This window comes from Schistocerca americana, chromosome X (assembly GCF_021461395.2).
Source record: "Schistocerca americana isolate TAMUIC-IGC-003095 chromosome X, iqSchAmer2.1, whole genome shotgun sequence".
In the NCBI taxonomy this organism is placed as follows: domain Eukaryota; kingdom Metazoa; phylum Arthropoda; class Insecta; order Orthoptera; family Acrididae; genus Schistocerca; species Schistocerca americana.
Window position 1 is genome coordinate 510,655,666 of NC_060130.1, and position 18,926 is coordinate 510,674,591.

Sequence of the window (18,926 nt, forward strand, 5' to 3'; positions counted from 1 at the left end):
GGTTTATCTCTGCTGTGGGCCCACACTGTATATATGAAAATTCACGAAAAGCTGTACCAGTGGTTTCTCTGATATTCACTGATATTCACACCAGTGTCCTTTAGGTCTTTATGGATCTCATCGCCTCATTTGTATTCTAGTCAAGTGACCATGTTGGTAGACATTAGTACTTGAGTTTAAAGATTTCCACAAACGGCGCTTTGTGTTTGGAGTTGATGGTTTACTGTGCGACAATCAGCTTTCATGCGCAATGTAAACATGAACTGTGTTGAACCTATTTTGAATGCTAACAGAAAAGTAAAGGTGTGAGAGCGAGCCGTGAGATGTGCTTAGGTCGCTCAGTCGGTAGAGAGCGTTCCCATGAAAGACAAGGGTCCTGAGTTCGAGTCTCACTCCAGCACACAGCTTTAATCTGCCAGGAAGTTTCATGTCAGTGCACATTCTGCTGCACAGTGAAAATCTCATTCTGGGAGCAGAAAAGTAAATTACCATGAAATGTTAGCCACAAAGCAACTAGGGCCTCCGAGAACAGAGCCTTTGATTGAGAGAGTGACGAAATCAAATGGGCGTGAATAAAAGTGAACATTTAACAAGGCTGCGTACAGTTATCACAACTTGTTGTGTGGGTGCTCATAAGAAAGTGTACAAAAACTGTTACCTCCTGTATCTTCTGTAGAAGATACAGTGTCCATGGGAGAGGACAGTACTAGAGATATCTACAATGCAAAAATGATCAACAGTAATTTCCTAAACACTCTTTTAAATGCACCATTTTGTGTCTGGAACTGGAGACTCACTACTCTTGGGTATGAGGAGAGGGAGTAGAAGCCATATGCTCCTACTGTGCAGGTGAGGTTGAAAGTGGAATAACTCCATTTTCTATCTCTACTCCTTAGATAAGCATTTTCCATTTCTTTTGGTGGCTCACTTTGAGAACTACATATGACCATCAGTTTTATTTTCCTTCAGAAGGTGTTTTGTATACATATTGTGTTTGAAAATATCAGAGGCACCTCTGCTGTGTAAGTAAATAGCCACTGTTTAGAGTTCAGCCACTGTTGTCGCTGATGTGGTCTATCCAAACTATAAGAATAATTAAAAGAAGAAGCTAATGACCATTATTATATGTTTCAAAACTAATAAATGTGAATAATCTCTAGTTTAAAACAACAGTGGTATTTCTGCCACTGTACTACTAGATTACAATTCTAATGAATTTCAGAGAACGGGGCTTCAAAAGTATAGTGTTATCAAGGAATATCAGCAGTATAACTATGTCAATAACTTTTCATAGTGTCTTTAATTTTTAACTGAACAGACAGCTATAGAGTTACTAATAATGAAGTAAAGCTACCTAATGGGGCGCTAAATAGTAAATGTGACAACCCACACAACTAAGGGTGAGAGACGTACAAAAAGAATTTTGTAGCAATGTACAGTCGAGTTGGAAAATAGGATACCCAAAACTGCAATACTGAATGCCTTACTATGCAATATGTTCATTGACATTTAAGTGTTCGTTTTTATTGCATGACATGAACAATTCACATGAGGTATAAGTCAGTTGTGTAAAGACTTCTCTTCGCTATATACCAGATGTGCCTGTAGGAATAGCTGTTCAGACATTTAGAAGTCTATCATTAAGGCAACGTGAGCAGCCTAAAACCATGAATGGGAGCTAAATACCTTCACACAATGATAATATGCACACCTTACAATGAAGTTATTGAGTATACTACATACAAGTGGTATGAGTTCGCTGAAGCACTGAGTTAAAAAGCAATAACTGAATTTATTTAGTTTCAAGTACAGGAAACCATTCACTTCATTAATGTAAGACTCTGGTTTAAAATAATCTTTGAGAAACAAACAGTCTTGATTTTGTTTGGTGTTTGTCACCAGTTTTTTTAAATTTTATTTTGTGTATGGATTACCATTCTCTTGGGTCAAATATAATCCCATTCTTTTGACAAGATATTTATATTCTCTATCACTTTTTGTTTTCTGTTTTCCATCCAAATCAATAAAGTGTGTCTAGTAGTTTACTAATAATAGTATTTTTTGGATTAGTATACACATTAACAGAACACTAGTCCTGTGAAGGAGGGCTATCACACACATGCCATATCTATATGATGGAGGTTTTGTACATCACAAATAGTTTGAAATATGTACCTCAGACAAAGAGCTACAAAAACTTTGGATTAATTAAATGTAATATTATGTAGGAAGGACCTCACATCAGGACATTATTTCCAGAAAAGTACAAAATGGTATATTTATTTTTACATTTACTTTTTATTTTCTATATACCATCCAAATAAATCAAATATGTACAATAAGATACATGACCACAGTACTGTTACTAACAGGCAAACAAAAATTTATGAATGGATGCACATGAAGCAACATCCCGCCAAGATATCTGAAGAGAATATAACTGAAATTTGTTTTAAATAAAGTTACAACACACAAGAAATGAATAAGCATAATGTATTATGAACTTCCCAATTCTGCATACCATAGTTCATAATACAGGAACTGCAGTATTGCAGTTGTGAGGCAGCAGAATCCAGAAACTGTATCGTGCAACATATGTTAACAAAAAGCCTACAGTTGCACACCTATTTTGGTAGAATATCAAATTATGTGCACCGAAAGCACTGATGTAGTACTGACAAGAACTGTTTGTATAAACATTCAGAAATCCCTCATGTGAAATGTGAAGATTAATGTTTAAGGTTGATCAGTAAATTTAGAAACTAAAAAGAGGAAATAGCAGGTAGCAGTCTCCTGGTGTTCAAATGTCATACCAATTCTATCAAAGAATGTTTCAATTGAGAAAACATGGCCAAGAGACAGCTCGATGAAAGAGTTGCTGAGTATGCCGCCCAACATGATGTTCTGGACTTTGATGACTGCGTAACTGCCTGGGCCTTCTGGATTCTTTCCACCCACACTGGATTCTCTGGATTGCACAGAGAGAACTCACCTTTCAACATGTCCTTCATCCTCACATGCACATGCACTGCCTGTTCCCCTTTTCTACTTTCTCTAAACTCTTTCAACCTTCTTCCCCTCCCCCCCCCCCCCCCCCCCAAAAAAAAAATAACCACCTAATGCTGCAAATTGTGGCTCACTATCCTCTATCCACAATATTCCTGCACCCTTCCACAGGCAGCAATAGTAAGTTCCCTAACTCTACACTGCTGTCTTTCCCACTATCCACACGATGTATGTCTCGTGTGATTATGTGTATGAGTGTGTGTGTGTGTGTGTGTGTGTGTGTGTGTGTGTGTGTGTGTGTGTGTAAGGAACTGACTAATCTGAATGACATATTCCTCCTAATGAGTCTGTGTAATTTTACACAGACTGAATAGGTGGAACTAATCATTCAAATTAATCAGTTCCTTACACACACACACACACACACACACACACATATATATATATATATATACACTTGCAACAGACAGACATCGTGTGGGGAGTGGGAATCACAGTGTCGGGTTGGGGGAAAGTATTAGTGCTGCCTGTGGGAGGATACAGGAATGTTGTGGAGATAGGATAGTGAGCCACAATTTGCAGCATTAGGTGGTTATTTTTTCAGGGGAGGGGAAATTTGCCCGAGGGTAGAGACAGTGGAAGAGGGGAACAGACAGTGCAGGTGCACCAGTGGGATAGAAGGGTTTGTTGGGCTGGAGTGGAAGCAGAGAAGGGGATAGAGGCAAGTGAAAGACATGGAGTAGTGCAGGTTGAGGCCAATGGAATTTAAGAGACTGAAGGACATGTTGCAAGGAGAGTTCTCTCCGGGCAATCCAGAAAAGCTGGTGTTGGTCGAAAGAATCCAGAAAGCCCAGGCAGTTAAGCAGTTGTTGAAGTCCAGAACATCATGTTGGGCAGCATGCTCAACAAATCCTTTGTCCAGCTGTTTCTAGGCTATGTGTTGGCTGTGACCATTCAAGCAGACAGGCAACTTGTTAGTGGTCATGCCCACACAGAACATTGCATAGCTGTTGCCATTATTTGGTAGGTCACATGGTTTGAATAATCATCAAAGTAATACGAGTCACACAGTCTTATCATATTAAGAACATTAAATTACATGGGTGCCTTGATTCTTAGATCAACATTTATGTCTCCAAGAAGATATATCTTGGGTCTAGATCATTTTAGAAGAAGAAAGATAATTTGTCTCACTTTTCAAATACTTCACTATTACTGTCTGGTGTACAGTGCACAGACACAGTTAAATTGTTTAATATGGTCAGTGTGTTTGCATGCCTCATCGATACAGATAGCTGTACACGATGGAAGGGTATATGTTGAGAGGTCAGGTGAATGTGTGGTTCCTAAAGAAGGACAGCAACCTTGTCAGTAGTTGGAGGGCCAACAGTCTGAATGATTGACTGATCTGGCCTTATAACATCAACGAAAACAGTCTTGCTGTGCTGGTACTGCAAATAGCTGAAAGCAATGTGGAACTACAGCCAAAACTTTTCCCACGGGGATGCAGCTGAACTGCATGGTTAAATGATGATGGCACCCTCTTGGGTAAAATATTCCAGTAATTAGGTAAAACAGTCCCCACTTCAGATCTCTGGGTGGGGACTAGTCAGGAGGATGTCACTGTCAGGAGAAACAAAACTGGCGTTCTATAGATCTCAGCGTGAAATGTCAGATCCCTCACTTGGGTAGGTAGGCTAGAAATTTTAAAAAGGGAAATGGGTAAGTTAACGTTAGATGTAGTGGGAATTAGTCAAGTTCACTGGCAGGAGGAACAGGACTTCTGGTCAGGTGAACACAGGATTATTAATTCAAAATGAAATAGAGGTAATGCATGAGTAGGTTCAATAATGAATACAAAAATATGAATGCAGGTAAGCTACTGTGAACAGCATAGTGAACGCATTATTGTACATAAGATGGACACAAAGCCCAAACCGACCACAGTAGTACAAGTTTATATGCCAACTAGCTACACATATGATCAAGAGAGTGAAGAAATGTATGGTGAGATAAGATAAATTATTCGGGTAATTCAGTGAAATGAAAATTTAATAGTCATGTGGGAATGGAATTTGATAGTAGGAAAAGAAAGAGAAGGAAAAATCTTTGGTAAATATGGACTGGGGGAAAGGAATGAAAGAGGAAACTGCCTGGTAGAATTTTGCACAGAGTGTGATTTAATCAACACTAATACTTGGTGTAAGAATCATGAAAGAAATTTGTATAGATGGAAGAGACTTGGACACACTGTAAGGTTTCAGATTTATCATATAATGATAAGACAGAGATTTTGGAACAAGATTTTAAATTGTAAGACATTTGCAGGGACAGACGTTGACTCTGACCACAATTTATTAGTTATGAACTGCATCTTAAAACTGAATAAACTGCATAAAGTTAGGAAATTAAAGAGATGGGACCTGTAGGAATTGAAAGAACCAGGGGATGTTGATGGTCTCAGAGGGAGCATTAAGGAATGATTGACAAGAACAGAGAAAAGGAAGGCAGTAGAAGAGGAATGGGTAGCTTTGGGAGATGAAGTAATGAAGCCAGCAGAGGATCAAATAGGTATACAGATGAAGTCTAGTAGAAACCTTTGGGTAATGCAAGCAAAATTGAATATAATTAATGAAAGGAAAAAATATAAAAATGCAGTAAATGAAGAAGGCAAAAAGGAATACAAAAATCGAAAAAATGAGATTGATAGGAAGTGCAAAATGGGTAAGCAAGAATGGCTACAGATCAAATGTTAGGATTTAGAAGCATATATCACTAGGGGAAGGATAGATACTCCCTACAGGAAAATTAAAGAGGCTTTCAGAGGTAAGAGAAGCAGGTGTATGAATGTCAAAAGCTCAGATGGAAACCCAGTCTTAAGCAAAGAAGGGAAGTTGAAAGGTGAAAGGAGTATATGGAGTGACTATATAAGGGAGACATACTTTAGGGCAACATTGTAGAAATATAAGGGGATGTAGATGAAGATGAGATGGGAGGTCCAATACTTTTTTTTTTCTTTTTCTTTTTTAAGTTGCAACAAGGCACCTGGAGTATACAACGTTCAGTTAGAACTACTGATAGCCTTTGGAGAGCCAGCCATGGCAACACTCTTCCACCTGGTGAGCAAGATGTTTGAGACAGTTGAAATACCCTCAGACTTCATGAAGAATAAAATAATTCCAATTTCAAAGAAAGCAGGTGTGGAGACTTGTGAATATTATTGAACTATCAGTTTAATAAGTCATGGTTGCAAAATACTAACACTAATTCTTTTCAGAAGACTGGAGAAACTCTTAGAAGCTGACCCTGAGGAAGGCCAGTTGGAATTCTATAGAAATGTAGAAACACATGAGTCAATACTGATCCTATGACTTCTCTTGGAAGATAAGTTAAAGAAATGCAAACCTACGTTTATAGCACTTGGACACTTAGAGAAAGCTTTTGACAATATTGACTGAAATACTCTCTTTGAAGAAAGCAGGAGTAAAATACAGGGAGCAAAAGGCTATTTACAACTTATACAGAAACTAGACAGCAGATGTAACAGTCAAAGGGCAAGAAAAGGATGCAGTGGTGGAGAAGGGAGTGAGACAATGTTGTAGCCTTTCCACAAAATTATTCAATCTGAACACTGAGAAAGCAATAAAGGAAATGAAAGAAAAATTTGGAGTAGGAATTAAAGCTCAAGGAGAAGAAATAAAAAACATTGAGGTTTGCCAATGACATTGTAATTATGTCAGAGACAGCAAAGGACTTGGAAGAGCAGTTGAACAGAATGGACAGTCTCTTGAAATGAGGATATAAGGTGAACATCAACAAAAGTAAAATGAGGATAATGGAATGTAATCGAATTACATTAGGTAATCAAATGGCTCTGAGCACTATGGGACTTAACTTTGGAGGTCATCAGTCCCCTCAGTCTTAGAACTACTTAAACCTAACTAACCTAAGGACATCACACACATCCATGCCCAAGGCAGGATTCGAACCTGTGGCCGTAACGGTCACGTGCAGGTCCAGACTGTAGCGCCTAGAACCACTCGGCCACCCTGGCTGACAAATTAGGTAATTCTTAGGGAATTAGATTATGATAGGAGACACTCAAAGCTGTAGATGAGTTTTGTTATTTTGTCAGTAAAATAACTGATGATGGCCAAAGTAGAGAGGATATAAAATGCACACTGGCAATGGAACAAAAACTGTTACTGAAGAAGACAAATTTGTTTACACTGAGTCTCAGGAAGTCTTTTTTGAAAATATTTGTATGGAGTGTACCAATGTATGGAAGTGACTCATGGACAATAAACAGTTCAGACAAGAAGAGTTTAGAAGCTTTTGAAATGTTGTTTTACATAAGAATGCTGAAGACTAGACGGGTAGCTCATGTAACTAATAAGGAGGTACTGTATAGAATTGGGGAGCATAGAAATTTGTGGCAGAACCTGACTAGCAGAAGGGATCGATTGGTGGGTCACATTCTGAGATATCAAGGAATCATCAATTTAATACTGGAGGGGTAAAAATTGTAGAGGGAGTCTAAGACATGACTACGGTAAGGAGATTCAGAAGGATGTAGGTTGCAGTAGTTATTCAGAGATGAAAAAGCTTGCTCAAGATGGAGTAGCATGGAGAATTGTATCAAACTGATATTTGGGCTGAAGAGCACAACAGCAAAAAAGTGATGTGTTGCCCAACCAATGAATAATGATTGCAACAGTTAAATTTATTTTAGTTAGTCTAGTACTTTAGAGTTACAAACTGTCTGGAAATTCGGTTGCTCTTTATGCCTGCGAACAGAAGTTGTGTGTGATCTAGATGGAACAATAATGCCAATTTTTCTGCGTGTTACAGCACTTGTACTACAGCTTGGTAGTTATTCCATGTTACAACATCCTAGCTAGGAAGAATGGGGTGTGCCACTGAGTAAAAGTGCACATTGTGCTAATGGTGCAGACATCATGGAAGACAATTGACACTTGGTTAGCCGTCAGACTGATAAGGACCTGTCATTCATTACTGACAAATAGAATTAATGCAAAGTCATATCATGTGTATGAGCACCAATTGTGTATGAAGTGTTCTCAATTTACTCCAATACCAAAAAATAGAACAATATAATTATATTTAAGAAGAAGTACTTTTCATTACATTGCAGTAAGTTGAACTTCCAGATTTCAGCTAGCAACAGCAAAGAAATCCATATTAATGGAAACTACAAAATTTCTCTTAATATTAGTTCAAGAGGCAGCAGGTAAGACTTTAAAGAGTAACAACACTCACAATCTATATTTATACACTCCTGATGTTCATTTAGTCAGAGTTCATTAATTTGTAATATAGTCTTGTTGTTTACACATAACTGACTATTGAGATCTTCAGTTTAGTTTTTTATGACCTGATATTTATGTATAAGAGTAATGATTACAAAGGGGTAGAACTGGGTGGCAGCATATTGCTATTCTTCCTTTGATTGTACAATCTTCGGTTATAAGGAGATTATGTACTTACAGCTGATTGCGTTCTGTAAATATGCTGTCAGCAAAGTGATTTATTTCGAACGAGCCATAAGAAAACCACTGCTCCATCCTGAAACTTTTCCTGTTCTGGCAGACTCTCACATAGTACCTTCTTTGTTTTCACACAGTTTATGGATACTTATTTCTTGCAACTCCTTATTAAAATAAATATAATCACATATTTGTAGCACTTTCCATTGAAAAGCTACATTTTCCTCTTTCAGTAATTTGTCTACAAATTTGTATTGGCAACAGGAAACATGAAAAAATGGGTCAAGTATGGGCATTAGTTAAATTTCAGTCACTGTAAAAAAAAAAAAAAAAAGAAAAAGAAAAAGGCCGTGATATACTGGAGGTAGTATGACAATTCCTGACATGTTCTCAGCTGTTTATCCTGACATAAATTAGAAGTTCCACATGTGGTTAAAAGTCACATAGCGCAATGTGCTCTTGCATTTTTTATAGTTTATACACAGTATGTGTACATGTAATGAAACACTCATTGGGGAATTGCGTATCACCCAGTACTGGTACTTTGAATTTATCTGCCATTTTAGTTTTTACAACAAGAAGTGCATTAAATACAGCTTAAACATATAGAACATGCTACGCTACATATAAATTTGTTAGATCTTGCCACCTCCAGAGAAACTCAGTTCCAGTTCTCAGTGCTAAGCATGTCTACCACTTCATTCCAAATGTGTGCCAACCTCAGTTTGCAGTCACCTTCTGATAACCTGTGTGCTTCATCCATTAGCAGCAGCTGTGCCAGTTTTTCATATGCTGATTTTCTTACTTGTCACTGTAGTCAAAGATTAAAGAATTCTTAGTCTTACTGGGATAGCCTGTTAATATGATCACTTGCTAGCTGTAGCTTAGAAGTTCATCTTGTGAGTAAACTTAAGCTGATGAATGGCACTTCTTCTACTGGGTCACAATTCCATGCAACCAGAGCCCCACCACTTCCATTGACCCCTCCTGTGCTATAATTTCTGTGGAGGTATGGACCAATTTAATATACTCTACCAAATTGTCACCTTCCAGCCTAACCTATACCTTGAGCTATGCTACAGATCAGTCCTTCACCACAACCAAATGCATACACAGTCTTGGTAGTGTTCATTTATACATATAAAATAGTTGTTTACATAAACTGACAGTTTATGTATGTAAGGCAATAGTTTCTGATATGTAATTGTACAGAAATGTGCTGAAAATTGTGTGGGTAGATTGAATAACTAATGAGGTAGTACTGAACCAAGTTCCTGAGAAAAGAAAGTAATGGCACAACTTCACTAGAAATATGGGACTGATTTATTGGACACAGCTTTAGGCATCAAGGAATCCTCAGGTCAGTTTGGTAATGGAGGGAAGTATGTTGGTTAAAAATTTTAGATGTTCTGCAGTTTACAATTTATTCCAGATCACTGAATTCTTTTTTTCTTCTATGTGGTTTGCAAGTACTTACTTACTTCAACTGAGAGGGTAGGTGGAAGATAGTGGAAGAGCAAAGAGATGCACGGTGGCAAGAATGATACTGACAGCAATCAGTTTTTTGATGGCAGTGATGCAGATCCTGTTTATGCACCAGGAAATTCATCAGATGCTGATAATACCCCTAGTGTGGCTTAACACTGTCCTACCACCAAGCTAACCTTGTAAGGTTTACAAACAGCACTTGCTAAATTTGGCAGAATTCATTAATGGTGGCAGTACATAAACAAAATTTATATTAATAAACACCTGAAAGGTGGTTACAGTCACATTTTATTTTTACTCTGTAACAATAGAAAAATTAATAATACGTTTGTTTTAGGGTAAGTATTGTTTTGACCCTACTTTTAAACATTGGGCATTAGCAGTATTTTGGCACTGCTTTATTTATCTATAAATATTTCTGTGTATTTACTTTCAGGAAGGAGCACAACTTACATTCCCTGAAGGAGAAGTAGGAAGCAGCTGATACTCTACATCAACATCTACACTCCACAGGGTTATTTTGTGTACCAGTGTTACTTCCCTCCTCTTCTGTTCCTGTTCTATATGGTTTGTCGGAAGAACGATTGCAGGTATGCCTTAGTGTGGGCTCAAATATCTCTAATTTTACCTTGAAAGTCTTTTTGTGACATATACATAGGAGCAAGCAATATGTCAGTTGACTCTTCCAGGATGTACACTCCGTACACTCTCCCTACTCTAACAGTAAACTATGACGCGATGCAGAAGGCCTTTCTTGCAGCATCTGCCACTGGAGTTGGTTGAGTATCTCCATGGTGCTTCTTTGCTTACTAACTGAACCTGTGATAAAATGTGCTACCCTTCTTTGGATGGTCTCTATATCCTGTATCGGTCCTACCTGGTACAGATCTCATACTATTGGTTCAAGTATTGCCTGAATGAGTGTTAAGTAAGCTGCATTTTTTGTCAGTGGACTACATTTCATGAGGAGTCTTCCAATGAATCTCAGTCTGGTTACTGCCTTACTCACAATTAATTTTCTGTGGTTGTTCTGCTTCAAATCTTACAGTACACATACCCCTAAATATTTTAATGTGCAATTTTGTAATTATACAAGAAAATGTCTCTCTGTCCATGTTGTCACAACACATTACACGGATTGATTGCCATTACCTGCACCAACCATTGATCCTTAGCGAGTTTTCATGCATTTTACTACGGTTTTCTAGCAACGCTACTTCACTGTATACAATGGCATCATAGGCAAAAAAAAAAAAAAAAAAAAAAAAAAAAAAAAAAAAAAAAAAAAAATGAACTTCTGATATTATGCAATAGGTCTTTTATACTATCTACTATGAAAAGTATTGGTTGCACATCAAAAGTTACATTTATGTCTTAAGATTGATCTCTACTCAATACTCTACATCAACATCTACACTCCACAGGGTTACTTTGTGTGCCAGTGTCACTTTGCTAGAAACAGTTCAGTCCAATCACACAGTTTGTCTTATATTCCATACACTCATTTTGTGTTCATTAGGTGCCCATGTGGAATCGCATCAAATGCCTTCTGGAAGTCCAGGAGCACAGATTCTACCAGGATGCCTGTATGTACACCTTTTGGGTTCGTGGGCAATCAGAGTGAACTGGGTCTCACACAATCATTGTTTTCAGAACGTATGTTGGTTCCCACAGAGGAGATTTTCAGTCTCCAGGAATGTCATAATACATGAGCATTAAACATGTTCTAAAATTCTACAACAGACCAAAGTCAGAGATATCGGCCTATAGCCTTTTGCATCTTTTTGACAACCCTTCTTGTAGATACGAACAACCTGTACTTTTTTCCAACCATTAGGGATGTTTTGCTCCTTTAGAGACCAACAGTACTCTACTGCTAGCATAGGGGAAGGTTGTTTCACATATCATACCCTGTCTAGAATCAAACTGGTATCCCATCAAGTCCAGTGGCCTTATGTCTGCTGAAAGATTTCAGTCGCTTATCTATCCATTGGTCTGTCAGTTTGTCATTTTCACAATGATCTGACCGAGCAGGGTGGCGCAGTGGTTAGACACTGGACTCGCATTCGGGAGGACGACGGTTCAATCCCGCGTCCGGCCATCCTGATTTAGGCTTTCCGTGATTTCCCTAAATCACTCCAGGCAAATGCCGGGATGTTTCCTCTTAAAGGGCACGGCCAACTTCTTTCCCCATCCTTCCCTAATCCGATGAGACTGATGACCACGCTGTCTGGTCTCCTTCCCCAAACCAACCAACCAACCACAATGATCTGAAGTAGTACTAAACTATGATCTTCCTCTGAGAAACAGTTTTGGAAAAAGACATTTCGTATTACAACCTTTTCTGTGTTGTTTTTCTCTTTCATTGTCCTCACAGTCACAGGGTGTTTTCACAGATGACTTTGATCCATTTATTGACTTAACATAACTATATATGACGGTAGTATCTGTTCCCGAAAGAACAGTTACCGTCAATGACCATGCAGCTTTGCTAGAAATGAAATGATAATTAAATGGACACCCTAGCTGCAAGCAGGCGTTGATACACTTCATTGGGGACATGTTGAAAATGTGTGCCCCGACCGGGACTCGAACCCGGGATCTCCTGCTATCCATCTGAGCCACCGCGGGCACAGAGGAAAATGCGTCTGCAGGGACTTATCCCTTGCACGCTCCCCGTGAGATCCACATTCCCAACATGTCCACAACACTACATTGGTAGTGCGCCTAATAGATGTTAACATAACAGCAGAAATTCTTAGGATTTTCTGTCAGCTTGGTAGATAGAGTTTTACGTTCATATTCATTGAATGCTTCATGCATAGTCCCCCTTATGCTAAATTTGGCTTTGTTAATGTTTTGTTGGTCTGTGAAGCTTTGGCTGCATTTCAATTCGTAGCAAAGCTCTCTTTGCTTTTGTAGCAACTTCTTAATAAGGTTGTCAGACCATGGTGGGTCTTTTCCATCCCTCACAATTCTGCTCAGTACACTTGTCTAAAGTGAGCTGCCTAATGCTCTTGAATTTACCTGCCATGTAATCTGAAATCTGTCTCTTGTCACTCTTCCTAAACAATAAGATCTTCCTGCCTTTCTTTGTATTCCTATTTACATCCATGTTCAGTAATGTTATAATGGCCTCATGACCTTTCATTCCGTGTTCTACAATAAGTGAGTCAAAATCAAGTCTACGATGTTATCTTCATGAGTCACTTCTCTGATTTCCTGCTCAAATTAATTTTTGGGTAAGGCACTTAGAACAATTTTCAATGATTCTTTCTCCCTGCTACTCATTATCACTTAAGTCTCCCAGTCTATATCTGGTAAATTAGAATCTCCACCTAAAACTATAACATGACCAAGAAAATTATGCAAAATATTTTCCAAGTGTCCCCTCTGCTGTTCTGTTGGTACAGCAATTGAGGCATGGGGGAGGGTGGGGGGTATAAAAGGGTCATATGACCACGTTTAATCCACCTTTTTCATCTATTTTCACTCAAATTGTTTAGCATTCTGAGTGTGCTAATCTCACTAGATATTATAACATTCAATATTATGTCAACAAAGATAAAGCATCTGATGAATTCTGATTCTTTAAATGTGTCATTAATAAAAAAAAAAAAAGGTAGTGAGATATTTCCTACCTCTTAGAGTTTACAAGAAAATACAATAGACTACACCATATCATCAAAAAATTGTTATTTGCTATAAATTAATCCTATTTTGAAAGCCCTCAATTGAATAATGAAAGAAATGTAGATCCCAAACTGCTTTGTTTGTGTGGTGACTACACTTAACGAAAACTCACATCATTTCTTCCTGAATGTTTCACAAATACTGTATGAGAGCATTCTGAAAATTAATACATCTGAATTGTTTATGTGAAAATTCTTAAAGTTTGTAAATGAAACAAACATCATTAACACTCTAAATCTTTATTTTTTGTATGTGTATATTAGCAGCCCTATGCTGCCAGAGGGCTCTGAATTATAGCATGTGCAGTGTATATCTATGTTGGTGCATAAAGAGATCATCCTGTAATCAAGTATCAAATTTAAAGAGTTTGTCCACACATGGAGCACCCTCTCCTTCCACATGACGAAGGCAGAACACACAAGCACTGCAACATTTACAACAATCCAACACCTTGTGTTCACTGTCATTGATCATCCTGCATACAGTCCCAATTTGGCTGCATATGACTTTCAGCTATTTCTAAAACTTAAAGAACAACTTCAAGGACATCACTTTAATGAGATGGTGCAAGTGGAGGTGAGGTTATGGTTCTGTCAACAAAGTCAGTCTTTCTACAGTTTAAGTATCAACAAAAACTGGTCTGTCTTTGGGAGAAATGTGTTTGTTGCCAGGGTGACTATGTTAAAAAATAAATATTTCGACATGAAGTATAAAGATGAGGAATGTTAATAATGTTTGTTTTATTTGAAAAGCTTTAACAGTTTTCACATAAAAATTTGAAAGCATTGCTTTTCAGCACAATCACATTGTTAGATTATGTGAGACTTTTGATTCTCCAGCATTCTGTTTTAAAATGCAAAAGATATGAGCATGAAAGTTCAGAAACACTTGGTGTATTAATTCTGACACCATAGAACAACTGACAGTGTTACCTTTTGAACATACTATAACAGCTTTTCAGTTAGTATGTTTAGCATCTCTTGTATACTACTGCCTGATGTAATGCAGCAAAAGTCACATATTTACTCTAAAGACTTTACCAGATATGTTTTCCCATCTAGCTCCAGCTGTGGTGCTAAAGAAGGATCTGGATTGATGCCAAATACCCCATTTCCCCCACCACCTCACTAGGTCCACATCCCATGGTGCTGGCAAGAGGGTGAGGAGTGGCAACATAAAGGTGACACCCAGCCAACATCACGCAGTTATCAGGAATGCCTGAAGATGGCAAGAAGACAGCTTGCCAAAATATTGTGGCTCTTAGGTGATGTCACTCAGATGAATATCCAAGAGCTATTCAAAATCTTGTTGCAAATGTATAAAATGAATTACCCAAGGCCAGTAATGCAGTAAATAATATAAATGAATTTAATAGCATTGGACTGTAATATGGTATTAAAATACTTTGGGGAAATGTTTATGGTTTGTAAACAAACAATAAGTAGTGCATGAGGACTATTGCTGATAAGCCACGAACATGAGAAACAATAAGGGTTTTTCACTGAGCTAAAAGCGTATTTGGAGAATGCACACACTCATTTATGCTGAATCCAATATGCTACTTCCTTACTTTTCATTTTACTGTTTATAATTAACACATTATTATATCTAGCACTATGGTGCACAAACATAGCACAAATCACATTAATGATATTATTATATAGTTATGGTTTTGCAAATAAAGTGAAAATTACTCTGCAGTTCACTTCTTACATTCGTACCCACACAGATGTTGTTACTGACACACATTAGTGTATGAACACTCAATTCAGGAGCATCTGGATTGAATATTGGTTGCTGAAGAAATTCTCATGGGTGTTTATCTATAATGATGAGCAAAGATGATGGCAAACAGTTCCTGATAACCAAATTGTGGGACAAAATCTCCCATTATTGTTTCTAAAACAGGGTTCTTCAGACACTGTTAATGATACATTATTTTTGAGGACATGTTATCTCTGGTGGCAATTTTGATGTCACTCTACCACCCTCTCATCATATGTGTCACTATAGTCAACTTACTCCCATCATTTCCAGCTACAGGTGATCCTGATACACAATCTGCCAAGTTACAGTCACATCAAAAGACTTACAGTGATCAAGAGTCACACAGTTATCACACAATAGGAAGTAAGTATTTAATGAAAATGTATTTGAGAAGAGCAAAAGACATGCTGATGGGAGATTGAATATTTAACTGTATATGCATTATATGGATTGTGACTTTTCTTTGACCACATCAATTAAAACAGTCATGAAATGCACTATGAAGACTAAATGATATGTGAAGAAAAGAGAGATATGTTTTAGGTATCACGGTTATTTCACAAACAACTATTAATCTATTAAATAAATTAATGAACACAGTTTTAGAGCAGTGTTCACTTAGTATTAGCATTTCATGTTTGTCGATATGTACGATGGTAGCTAGGCCATTGTGCTTAGTGCTTCAGTAAATCATCATAAGTGCTGAATTTACGTGAATCTAATGCACACTTCATTTTATCATATGCAGTATCCAAAATTGTGATGTGCGTAAGATTCAATGGCACATTGCATTTAAGCACGAACCTCAGTCTGTCATTCAGCAGCAACATCATTGAAATCTACATATTGTTCCTTAAGTCACAATGCATTGTTGTTATTTTCAACTTTGTTACATAACTGTTGGTTAATTACTGTGTAGTGTGTTTGCATTAGGTAGTCAGGAAATGGATGGCTATCAGAGCACAACGTTGTATGATGCTGCCTTCAAACATAAAGTAATTCTTTATGGTGAAAAATATGGTAAGGAAGGCAGGATGAGGCTGCATTGTAGCTGAGACTAGTGTCATTTATATGCGACTACCACTACCAGAAAGAAATCCTCTGGCCCTTGCAAAGGAATACATCCTGATGCTGAAATAAAGATTTTGGAATCTGTTCATGAAAGGACAAAGAATGAGCAGCCTGTGACTAATGACATCATAAGGTACAAAATGAAAGAGGTGCAACTGTGACTAGTGACACCATAAGGTTCAAATCAAAAGATGCGTTTACAGTTCTTAACATACCAAAGCAACAGTTTAAGGCTATCTGTAAATGACTTGACAGCACTATGAAAGGGGCAGGCTTATTTCTACAATGCAACAGAACTGTATGCCGAAAGCTTCCACAGGAGTTTGACAAAACGCTTCAAGAATTTCAGCAGTATATCATCACACTTTGGATGAGGAAGTTTTCAATGAGACAAATAAGCAATGCTGATGAGGTGGCAGTTTGTTTTGATATACCACGTAATTATGCGACTGACTAGAAAGAAACAAAAGAAGTTACTATCAAAATGTCAGGGTTTGAGAAACAGTACTTAACTGTAATACTGATAACAACAGGAACTGGGTGCAAACTTGTCCCAGTCTTAATCTTCAAGTGGAAGGAAAGCTCCAAGACCCCTAAAAATGAAAAGCTGTACCCCCAGGATTTCACTGTTCAAAACCAAGAGAAGACATGATTGACTGAAAATTGAATGGTTGGCTTTCTCTAAAATGTATGATAACTCTCTCCAGGCAGGCTATCCAGACTACCATCAATGTTTTCTCTTGCTGTATTTTATGGTCATCTCATTGACAACGTAAAAAAGAAGATCCACAGCCTAGCCAGTGTCCTCGTTACTATTAATGGAGGAATGACTTCTGTGTACCAACCCCTCGATATTAGTATAAATAAACCTTTCAAAGGTTATTATCAAGAACATTACCAAAAATGGCTCTATGAAGCAAACTGTGAAATGTCTCAAACAGGAAAAATTAAGCATGCCACATCCCACATTATTGTACATTTGGTTTTGGCTGCCTGGATAAACATCACAGCACCAGTGACCATAAAACCATTCAAGAAATATTGTATTTTAAACATTATGGATGACAGAATGGCAGTGAAGATGATGTGCTCTGAAATGACACTGAAAAAGATGGGGTAAGAGGAAATGAAACTGTTTATGATGTATACTCCTCTGAGGATACCAGTAATCAAGACATTAGTGATTAATGATGAGTAACACCAGTAATTTACAGTTTGACCCACATGCTACTATAATGGAAAATAAGTGGCACATTTATGTGAAGTGAAGGTGATAAGCAAGTAATAGATGTGTGGTAGTGCCACCCCCTTCATATAAAGAACAAAAATAGCATGCTGATTGAGTAATGTATGCTTCTGTTCCATTTTAAGTGGGTTATCTGAGTAATTCTAAAGGAGATAATTAAATTCATTGTAATTAAGTTATATTTAATGGATAGATCAAATCAATACATAATTTGTACAACAGATATAACTAAATGTTTATATATGAAATTACACTTCATAGTTATTGATGAATACAAATCTTAATTACTATACATGACTAACCAAGAACAACAATCATTTAAAATATTATTGTATTGCCTTCAAGAACTTTGTTACAGTACTTAAGCATCCAATCAGACTTAGCACCTGGGAGCTCTCTTAAGAGAACATTTATTAGCATTTTGGCTGGTATAAAGTTATGTGGAATGAGACTGTGTATTTTTTACCACTAACCTTCTTCATTTTGCATATAGTTTCACACAGCACAGTAATTGCTTCCCTTCTCTCACATTATACAAGCTACAATCTATGTCCAATATTCACAAAAGATTAAGATGTGGAATAAATACTCTTTACAACGTTAAGAAAAATTAGTGAAATGATTTAAAGCTGTCATAAACACTGATGTACTTGCTTTGATCAATCTTATTGCTTTCTTCTCCATATTAAAAATGGTGTGAGTGTGAGTTTTTTGTCCTGACATTCAGACCATGCATTATATCAGGCAGGACTAGAACATGGATGAAATGTTTTTGGATGTCTGTAACAGTTCCATCTCTTGCTCATCAATGTAAGCATATGTATTTCTGAGCCATTATTCACAAATGCGGTTGCCATGGTAATATGTTGTTCATGAGCAGTCTATTAAATTTGATGTGTTTATAATGTTTCTACCAATAAGTATTAACTTATGATATGCAACAGTCTCTCAGCTAGTGTGGGAGATCCTGGTAATGAACTTCTTGGTGTTCATTAACAACATATGATGCTCAAAATAAAGAGTAACCACTCTCATTTATAATTAACATAGGCTTCTACTGTGGATGTTAGAATTTTTGTGTTAATGGGATGCAAAAAATGAGCATGGTTGCGTGTTCAGAAATTTGGTCAGTGTAAATAGGATAACAC